The sequence below is a fragment of the Asterias amurensis genome, chromosome 1 (assembly GCF_032118995.1).
Source record: "Asterias amurensis chromosome 1, ASM3211899v1".
In the NCBI taxonomy this organism is placed as follows: domain Eukaryota; kingdom Metazoa; phylum Echinodermata; class Asteroidea; order Forcipulatida; family Asteriidae; genus Asterias; species Asterias amurensis.
In genome coordinates this window covers 441,640-452,563 of record NC_092648.1, presented here as the reverse complement: position 1 = coordinate 452,563, position 10,924 = coordinate 441,640, and the positions used below count along the sequence as shown (strand labels likewise).

Sequence of the window (10,924 nt, the reverse complement as noted above, 5' to 3'; positions counted from 1 at the left end):
TTAAAGGTGTGGTGTATTTAAAATTTAGGGATTAATTAAAGGGCCTTTATTGCGCTACTCTGGATGGACTTGATTTAAAGTGACAGTACATATATTTTAATAATGTATTTAAAGTCGTTCATATATAACTTTTTGTAAATGGAAGAACCTGTCCGGCAAAAGGTATTTAAAGGGTTGTAAATTTATAGTAAAGGTTGTCTAATCAATTTTCTCAGATTAAGTTTAAAGGGGTAGAACTTTTTAATAATGAAATGGTTTATTTTAAGGTAGGTATGAATTAAAGGTAGAAAGATTAAAATTTAATTCAAAGGGCAAGTAACTTTAATGATTTCATTGAACTTTATAAATCTGTTTGGCTCTAGTCCAAATAGTGTCTTTAAACAAAAAACCTATTGTTCAAACTTTCATCAGTTGACAATTTATTGCTTTATGTCTTGATTTCAATACTAATCATAACACATTACTTGTACAAAATAGCACATAAAATAAGGAAATGAGAGAGAATTTTGCTACCTTTATAGAATCTTTTTATTTGACAACTCCAAATAATTAATTACAAACAATACAATTTTTGAATACAAATATTAATTTACTTTAGCAAAATAACATGAAATATTTTAAGAGTGATAATTTCTACACTATCTTGACAAAGTTCTATTTGTAATTGACACTACTAAGTTTCTTGAAACTTCAACATTTGTTTGGGCGCGTTTTTAGGTAAATCCAAAATCTTTAATAACATTTTGAGGCATAATTTGTGCATTTTCAATTTTTTCCAGTTTAAGGTTTTTTTAGACACAATTTGTTTATAGGACTATTGATTTTGAGGTAAATTATTTAAAAACAATAGGTTTAATGAAGACATTTTACAGGAAAAAATTTATTAAATTTGTTTTGGAAAAGTAAATACACTCATCTCAACATTTGTTCATGTCAAGCTAGTTTAGCAAAGATGTCTGTGTTTTTTTTTTAGACTTTGCTTTTTACACTTTTGTATGATTTTTCTGGAACATGGCATGATTTAGGGAAAACAAGTTTGTATCCTAGTGTATTTGAACAAAAACTTGCATTTCAAGTGTTTTATTTGCAACTACCAAAAATATGTAACACCCATGAAAAGGTCAACATTTGCCCCTAGGGACTAATATGAGATTTCCATGTCACCATAAAGAGCATTCTAATAATGGAGAAATACAGTGAACCTTGTCACTTTCAAAATAAAGTATAAAATTATCGTCCTTTAACATTGGGTCAAAGTTCGAGGTTTTACCAGTGGCCAGTCACAAACAAGACCTACTGGCTTGTGAAGGACGTAGTTTTCACAAAGTGTAAACTTTTGAGTTGATTTTTGTTTTGTTTTAACATTTCAAATGATTGGTCTTTGTCCATCAAGAAACCTTAACAGTTGACAAAATATGTGACCCCTTTAAAATTAAATTTGTGGAATAAATTAAGTGCACCATACAAAGTGCTGTTATTTTTATATAAATTTAATCATCCTGGTAAGGATTGTCTATTGCTTATTGATATCCAACTTCAGGAGTTAAAAATACACACAATGTGTGCTTTGTTTGTAAATGGTGAGCTTACTTTGTACAATAACATTCCTGAGATGTAAGATTGCATCAGGGATTTACGCTACATCATTAATTTAAGTCTTAAATCTTACAAATGAAATCAACCAGTATTCAAGATTACTTGATATTTCGAATGCCTTAACTATATTTTACAATTCCATTTTTGGTTGCTCCCCTCTAAACCCTGAAGCCTTCAAGATTAAAATCCTTTAAAAGTTCCCAAATTGGTTGAGGTTTTTTGAGAAAGACTTGAGAAGTTCAGCAAACTTTCTGGTTCTTCAGCGCAACATCTCGATAATATTCATTGCAAACTATATAATTAGTGTTCCACAAAACTGTGAATACTTTATTTAACATTTCCATCTTAAACTGATCCTACAAAACATCCATATCTGTACCATACAACCAACTTTTGATAATTCACCATAGGCGGTATGCTTTAAGGAAGGGGTGTTAATCAAAAACATGTTTACTATTTTTTAAATCTGTAATCAATCTGTAGGGACCAGCCACGCAAAATGGGTTGGACTGGTGTCCGCATAATTTCCCCATTAATGTTGTGGCATGTGAGATATTATGTTGTATAAGTGCTGCAAAAACAGACCACTTTTTGATGTTAGTGAAAACCATCCACAGGGATTTTACATATACCTCTGTTCAGTTGGAAGGCACTTGATGAGCACTTGCAGGTCTCAAGAATTGACAGGTAGATATCATCTGCAGATGGCACACCTTCAAATTATAAATAAATTACATCAATTACCAATAAGCCAAACAAAACTTTATTTTATCAACTAATAAACCACAAGTGAAACTGATTGGGTTAGTTTGTAATCATTTTGGGTTGAACAAAGAAAAGTTGACTAAAGCAGGACTTGAAAATGTCGGTGCTACACAAACTGAGCGATAGTCGTATTTTAGGCATATCGACACTCCTGACTACTGTTTTTGTTTCTACTAATCACTCTTGCCGATGTTTTTGATACAGTAGAAATCAGATTACAAATCATTTCTTTGCCTCTCAGTTGCCTTTTCCCAACCCCCAAATATTTGAGTCAGGCACCGAGGCTAGTCAATGGTTTGGAGACTTTTTTAAAGGTGTTTTAAGAGAACTGCAATTCCCTTCAAAGAGAAATAATTCCTTGAATTTCAGCCAAAACCTGTTCTTCATTGAGATTTCATGGTGGTTTCACAGCAGAGATTGTTCAGTCCAGAACCAAGAAATACTTGAAATCATTCTCAAAGCCTATTATTATCAAACTATCCAAAATCTCTTGATCCATTTCAAATTGATGCTTTTTCATAAACTTACCTGTTGATTGAGATGACATCATTGAATCTTGAAGCTGGGCTGTATTCCCATCACGCATCTTCTTTTGGAGAGGTAGACTTCATCTGACAATGGTGTCTCCGCAGCTGGCCTAAAATGGGAATAAAGAATATGATACAATATTTTGTGAAAAGGAAACTACTGTACAGGTCTATGAGGGGCTTGAACAAAGAAAACAAAAGAAGCTGGAGGATTAGTTGACGAGAAGAGTCAAAGAGAAATTATTCCTGTAATTTCAGCCAAACCTGCTCTTCATTGAGATTTCATTGTGGTTTCGCAACAGGGATTTCTCACCCCAGGGACAAGACAACTTGAACTCATGCTCATAGCATACTATTATCAAACTATCCAATATCTCTTGATCCATTTCAAATCGATGCTTTTCATAAATTTACCTCCAGAAGACGATCACAGCATACTGATCAAAACGTCGAGTTAACCCAACGGTTCTTTTCAGAACCACCCCAACTCATTTAGAGATTGTTATTACATGGTGTTACCGCAAACTCTTCTATATCTTATCTCCACCATGCAAAGTTTGAAATCCTACATAAATTTACCTGTTGATGTAGAAGACATCGTTGAATCCTCAGCTGGCTGTATTCCTATCATGGATCTACTTCTGGAGAGGTAGACTTCATCTGACAATGGTGTGTCTGTAGCCAGCCTAAATGGATATAAAATAAACACAATATTTTGTGAAAGGGAAACTACTGATTAGGATTATAAGACACTCGAACAAAGAGAAGAGGGAAGCTGGAGGATTTGTTGACAAAGGAACTATTATATGAGCTTCCAAAGCACTCACTAGGAAAGCACATTATGGTGGCGCAACTTGCTGCCAAACCAGACCAGAAACACAGGAACAAGCCCCTCACTTTCACTGTGAGTGTTCTGGGCTCTTTAACATGTGTTACAAACAAACAAGACCTACAGCTGTATGAACCTTCAAGAGGATTACGCAAAAGTGCCTAGCTCATCAAAAAGACACGCCACAACCATGTTTTGAACCCAGTAGTAAGTGGTTCGTACATGTTGGCATATTTTTTCTCAAAGCCTAGTGTCATCAACCTTCCCTAAAATCTCTTCTACATTTCAAATTAAAGATTTATAAGTGTACCTGTTGATGGAGAAGACATCATTGAATCTGGAGGCTTGGCTGTATTCCCATCATGCATCTACTTCTGGAGTGGTAGACTTCATCTCACAATGACGTGCCTGCAACTAGCCTAAATGGGAATAAAGTATGAACAATACTCTGTGAACACAGTGTGTCTTATCCGAGCAGATAAAAGCCCCAAAGCTGAGCTCTGATGCTTCTGTTCAGCAGAGTGTTGGTTCGAATCCCAGTTTTGAAACTTGTGTTCGTAAGCACACACTCAACTATAATTACATCCACCCAGGAGTAAATGGGTACCTGTGAGGGCAGAGATGGTTCTTGTGATTGATTTAGCACAGTAGCGCATCTTTGTTGCACAGGCTGCATACTCCCGAGGGAGCTGAGATGGTTCAAAGAATGAATTGAACGGCCCAGTGACCAGGGTTAATAATGTTTGAGCGCTTTGAGAAGCCCATCCTACTTGAAAAGTGTGATATGAAAAACGCTTAATAGTGTTATTCAAAATAGAGTTAAAGGAACATTAAGTTCAAATCATAAGGGATTGGTTCAACGTACTTGTTTCTGGATGAACCATCCTCATCATCTTTAATCTTGGCTGGTAGCCTCCTCAATCTCATCATCTTCTTCATCATTGGATGAACCATCCTCGTCATCTTCCTCGCTGTCTCCCAGACCATCCAGATCTTTAAGTTTAGCCGACCCCTGAGAGCTCTGCATCATCTGCTGGTAGGCTTTGGTTTCTGTAAGAGAAACAAGTTTTTTTTTTATTGGAGTTGCCAGAGCAAGGTGATTCTGAACAAGCGGAGCATACAGCACAAAATATTGATTAGCAAATTCTTTCGCAAAGAAAAATAAATAAATAAACGGGGCACTAGTCTTAGGAGTGTAAACTTTACACTTTGGAATTTGGACTGGTAACCTGTTTCTACTAGACAAGGTTATCTTCTACTTAGCAAGTTTTTTTATGCCTGGTTTCTGTTAGAGAAACGTTTTTTTTATTTGAGTTGCCAGAGCTGAGATTATTAAACAAGGACCCCCTTCTATGACACCATGCCCCAATGTCATAAAGCCGCTAACCAAAACTCTTTCTGCCAGAAACTCTTTCTGCTCAGCAAGTTGTTTCCTCTGTTAAGCAAATTTGTTTGTACCTACAGGATTTATATATTGGGCCCTGGTGTGAGCGTGGGGAACAAAGTCACAAAACACCAGGACTTGATTTTATGAATCTGTTTAAACACAAAATGTTGCAAAGCCTATAACAATGGTTAGTTACCTGTAAATAGAATGCAAAGACTCATCAAAGAAACTGTCGTGACTAACTCAGTCAGTTTCAATCTTCGTCGCCAGACCCTCTGAGATCTAGGCTGAAAATTCAAGGAATAGAATAAAAGGAAGTTTAGAATCGGCTATATACCATAGAACTATTCAATATGGCTGTGTCTGAATTGATGTCTGTGCTACGGTTGTTGCGTTGGGCGTTCACTGAATCAATGCATGGTAATCTACTGATCCAGACATAAAACCATTCAAACACTGCAAATTGTATGAATTCATACGTAGCCCGGCAAGAATGATAGCGTGTGGTGAATGCTACACAGTACACAGTCAACCCTCCTACTGTCTGACCATCAATGTTATTCACTGTGGTTTTGAATGATAAATAAATTACGACAGCCTGCAAAACGATATCATGTTGTAAATGCATAATACAGTACACAGTCAACCCTCCTACTGTCTGACCACTCAAACTCATCTACTGTGGATGATAAACTATGCCAGACTGCAAAATGCTAGAATGTGAATGCATCTATACAGTACACAGTCAACCCTCCTACTGTCTGACCATTCAATGTCATCCACATGGCAGGCTGGAATTAAGTTAAAGATTTTTTAAAAAGCTTTAGAAGTGTAGTCTTACCAAATGATGGAGAAGACATCATTGAATCTGGAGGCTTGGCTGTATTCCCATCATGCATCTACTTCTGGAGAGGCAAACTTAACCTCACAATGGCGTGTCTGCCGCTAGCCTAAATGGGAATAAAATATAAACGGTAATTTGTGAAAGGGAAACTACTGATTAGGTCTAAGGTGCTTGAACAAAGAGAAAAAAGGAAGCTGGAGGATTTTTTGACAAAGGGACTATTCCCAGGTCAAAATTCCAGTTGAACCTAGTTAACTGGGGTCAACTGGTTCAACTGTGTAGTGACCAAACTCGTCCATTTTCCATATTAACCAACTGGTTTGGACTAGGTTTAACTGTGTTCAACTAGGTTGATTATAAACCAGTTGGTCTCTGTCCATTTTCCATATTAAACCAACTGCTTTTAACTGTGTTTAACTAGTTTATCAACTGGTTTCAACTAGTTTCAGTTAAACCCAGTTTAACCAGGTTCAACTGGAATTTCGACCTGGGTTATGTGAGGTTTCAAAGCACTCGCTACGGAAGCAAAGCATAGTTGCGCAACTTGCTGCCAAACCAGACCAGAAACACAGGAAAAGCCCCTCACTTTCACTGTGAGTGTTCTGGGTTCTTTAACATGTTTCATAACAAACAAGACCTACAGCTGTATGCACCTTCCAGAGGATGAAGCAAAAGTGCCAAGTGTCATCAACCTGTCTAAAATCTCTTCTCATTCAAAATTAAAGGTTTATAAATGTACCCGTTGATGGAGAAGATATCGTTGAATCCTAAGCTTGGCTGTACTCCCATAAAGCATCTACTTCTGGAGAGGTAGACTTCATCTCACAATGGTGTGTCTGTAGCTAGCCTAAAAGAAAAAAAAAAACCTTCTGTAAAAGGGGTGTGTGTATTGGCAGAGGAAATAAGAGCACCAGACTTGAGATCTGGTGTTTCTATTTAGCAGTAAGTGGGTTTGAGTCCCAGTCGTGATACTCTTGTCCCTGAGCAAGCAGTTATCTATAATTGCTTCTCTCCACCCAGGAGTAAATTGGTACCTGTGAGGGGAGAGATGGTCTTGTGATTGATTTAGCCGAGTAGCGCATATTTGTTGCACAGGCTGTATACTCCCCTAGGGATCTGAGATGGTTTAAAGATTGATTTAAGGCCCAGTGACCAGGGGTAACAATGTTGGAGCGCTTTCAGAAGCCCTTACCGTGTGACAGGCAAGGCATAAAGACTGATTATTATTGTTCAAAATATGAGTTAAGGAACACCAAGTTCAATTAATCAGGGGTATTGTTCATCAACCTACTTGGGTAAGTTTGAAATAATTTTTGGTCAAACAAAAAAGTTTACTAGAGCGGGACTTGAAAATGTCTGTACTACACCAACTGAGCGTAAGCCCTATATTGGCCGTCTCCACACTCCAGACTACCATTTTAGTTTCTACTAGTCATTCTTGCCGATGTTTTTGATACAGTGGAAATCAGATATTCAAATGCCCTAAAATCTTTTCTTTGCCCCTCACTTGCCCTTGCCCTTTAGTATTTGAGTCTGGAACCGATGCCAGTCATTTGTCCGGAGAGGGGGTTTTTCAAGGTGTTTTAAGGACATTGCAATTCCCTAAAAAATGGGTGGAAGAGAAATTATCCATGAATTTCAGCACAAAACCTGCTCTTCATTGAGATTTCATGGTGGTTTCACAACAGAGATTTTTCATCCCAGGGACAAGAAATAATTGAACTCATGCTAAAAGCCTATTATTATCAAACTATCCAAAATCTCTTGATCCATTTTAAATTGATGCCTTTTCATAATTTTTACCTGTTGATGTAGAAGACATCGTTGAATCCTCAGCTGGGCTGTATTCCCATCATGCATCTACTTCTGGAGAGGTAGATTTCATCTGACAATGGTGTGTCTGTAGCCTAAATAGGAATAAAGTGTATGATACAATATTTTGTGAAAGGGAAACTACTGATTGGGTCTATGTGGCGCTTGAACAAAGAGTACAAAGGAAGCTGAAGGATTTGTTGACAAAAACTATTACGTGAGCACAACTTGCTGCCAAACCTTCACAGAAACACAAGAACGAGCCTCCACTTTCACTGCTAGTGTTCTGAGTTCTTTTACATGTGAAACATAATAACAAGACCTACAGCTGTATGCACCTTCCAGAGGATAAAGCAAAAGTGCCTTGCTCATCAAAAGGAAATGTCACAACCGAAATTGGAACCCAGTGATAAGTGGTTGAAAATAACGTAAAGTTCATGTAATGGTTTGGACTTTGATACCAACACTACAAGTTACTAAACCACTGAAATTAGTAAAGATAAGAACATCAAATCAAGTTATGAAAATGGTTTATGATTAAATAAGGCATCAGTCGAGCCCACTGCATCATTTTAAAACATTGGACTTACCCCTTAACAGTTTTTCAATTTTTGGGCCCCTTTTTGAAGTGTCAATATTTCCCTAAATAAAGCTTATACAGTTGCATAAGAAGGTAGTAGAGCCTACTGCATCATTTTAGAGCATAAAATAACCACTCAAAATTTTGCCAAAAATTGACAAAATGCCTGGACTTACCCCTTAAGTTTTTGGGCCCTTTTTTACAAGTTTCAATTTTTCCCTAAATAAAGCTTATATCTAGGTTCAAGTTGTATAAAAAGGCATCAGTAAAACCTACTGCATCATTTTAGAGCATAAAATCAAAACTCAAAATTTTGCTAAAAATTGACCAAACACCTGGACTTACCCCTTGACGTTTTTTCAATTTTGGGCCCTTTTTCCTCATCTAGTTTCAAGTTGCATAAGTTTTTCCCTAACCAATTCTGTAATGTTCCAGTAAAGTGTTTCTATAATTTTATAGTTTTCAAAGCCTAGTATTAACGAACTCTCCCCAATCTGTAAATGCATCTTATATTAACGGTAATTTATAAACAAACCTGTCAATGGAGAAGATATCATTGAGTCTCGACTGCATTCCCAGCAGGCATCTACTATGTGAGAGGTAACATCCGACAATAGCGTGCCTAATAGTAATACAAACAAAATAAAAACGGTGTTTACCGATATACAAATGTGTGTCAGCACTGTATACTTTTTCCGAGTTCTGTGAAAGAAATCACAGGCATATTAACCAGGATACGAACCACAACCTTTGCAGTTCTGGAGCATGCAGTGTCATGCCAACTAAACCACCAAGATTGCCCGGTAGCTAGAGTTCTAGAGGCAGTTCAAATCCTATGTTTTGGCAGCGGGTACTGCAACAATTTAATGGGATAACTTTCCATATGGCGCCACCACTTTTTCACTCATTTTTACAAAAAGGGATATCTCATTGAGGTAAATTAGATACTATATTATTTCATTTCGAATGAAAAAGTGGTGGCGCCATACAGAAACTTTTCCATTTAATAGATGTTAAACGTGCATCGAGGATAAAGAAAATTAATTTTGGTTTTTACCCATATACACGGCAGGGTGTTTCTTTTATTTTCTACCAGTTGCCATCAATTGCCGCAACAATTATGTAAATGTAATGCTTTGACCATAAATAAGAGGGCGACATCAAGTGTAAAGTAAAACTTCAATCAATTTAAGGGGACACATCCTAATCTAGGTTGAATAATATTTTTTATTATAATCTAAATCTAATCGAAAACGTCCTTAATTAATGTAAAAATACAAAGGGTCCTAAAAACAGTGTAGGCCTACAGTACACTCCACCAGGATTCAGGAAGAATTCAATTCAGTTCAAATTCACTTTATTATTTCCAATTCCAAACAATTATTAGTTTTAAACAAAACAGAAGGTTAAGTAAGGTAGTGTCAACTCAATGAAGAACGAAAATTTAGCTCCTCAAATGCTCACATTAATAAAGAATAAATCTATTCGAATTGTAGAGAAGGTTCATACCAAGGATGTCAGTGCAGTGTAACTGAGACTTGTGTGTCATATATCCCACCAAGTGCCGGGGTTTGGACACACTTCCCGGCAGAGCACTCCTCCGCTGGAACCCGCTCTACAAGTTTGGAGTTTGGAGTTTGACAACGGGGTCCAATTTACCCCCATGTATCTTCAAATTCTCTATGTGAAATTAGTATCAAATAAAATCAGCATTACCACACTTTAATAAGCAACTCACCATTACAGTTTTGTGGAAGTTGTGCCATCAGAACTATGTAAAAAACTTGAATTATTTAAGAACAAGTCATCGGCATCTTTTGACGCAGTCAGTATGTCTTTAAAAATGGCGGCGCAATCTGCTGCTTATGTCATGTGATCAAGGGGTGGGTGGGGCTTTCACAAACAAATTTGCATAACAAGATAAAGGCGTTCTGATTGGACAACTCATTATTGGTCGCCTACAACTTTTGTTTCTTCTGAAGTTATTTTTACCCCTAATAAACAATATTTAAAAGAACACTTACAACAAAAAATAAATAAGCACATAAATAAATAAATGTATAAAAAATAGAGCGCAACTGATCTGAAAATTATTCTTAAAACAAACCACGTGATCTAAAGCCTTGGATTTCAGAAACTTATTTGCATGAAAATTTGCATAATAAATTAAAGTCCACCTCACTACTACACTGGTTTAAGTATCCTTTTAAGTATCATGTTGTTGTGGACACAATATGTTTGTGAGAATAAGAATAATATAAGTGTTTAAATTCAAAAACTTTAAATCGTTATAAGTCACGTTACAAAGGGGGTGCATGGTCACAGGGTGGGGGCACACCCCCTCAGTTATGCCCCCTCCCCCTCCCAACTGATGTCCCTGGTCCCTGCCCCCACTACCACTGGCGCAATCTGTTTTCTTGTGTCATGTGATCTCGCAAGGGCTTTCACAAACAAATTTGCATAAAAAAATTAAGGCGATCGCATTGGATTTTTTTTTCTTTTTTTGGGGGGGGGGGGGGGGGGTATAGGCAGATCAAGAGTATAATAAAAGGGGGGGGGGGGCAACTTGCATATGATGCCATTG

General features: G+C 36.9%; 1 long non-coding RNA gene across 2 annotated transcripts; it reads right to left on the bottom strand.

Annotated features, from left to right (window-relative positions):
- Positions 1-518: 518 nt before the first annotated feature.
- On the bottom strand, positions 519-10,188 carry LOC139939725 (uncharacterized). 2 transcript variants are annotated; one of them, XR_011786344.1, is made up of 11 exons: positions 10,079-10,188; positions 8,876-8,962; positions 7,752-7,855; positions 6,688-6,795; positions 5,946-6,054; positions 5,301-5,391; positions 4,583-4,767; positions 4,028-4,136; positions 3,468-3,574; positions 2,890-2,998; positions 519-2,309 (listed from the first exon to the last, which is right to left on the bottom strand). It is a non-coding gene; the product is annotated as an uncharacterized lncRNA (long non-coding RNA). The 2 variants fall into 2 exon arrangements; XR_011786346.1 differs by lacking the exon at positions 3,468-3,574.
- Between the last annotated feature and the right edge of the window lie 736 nt (positions 10,189-10,924).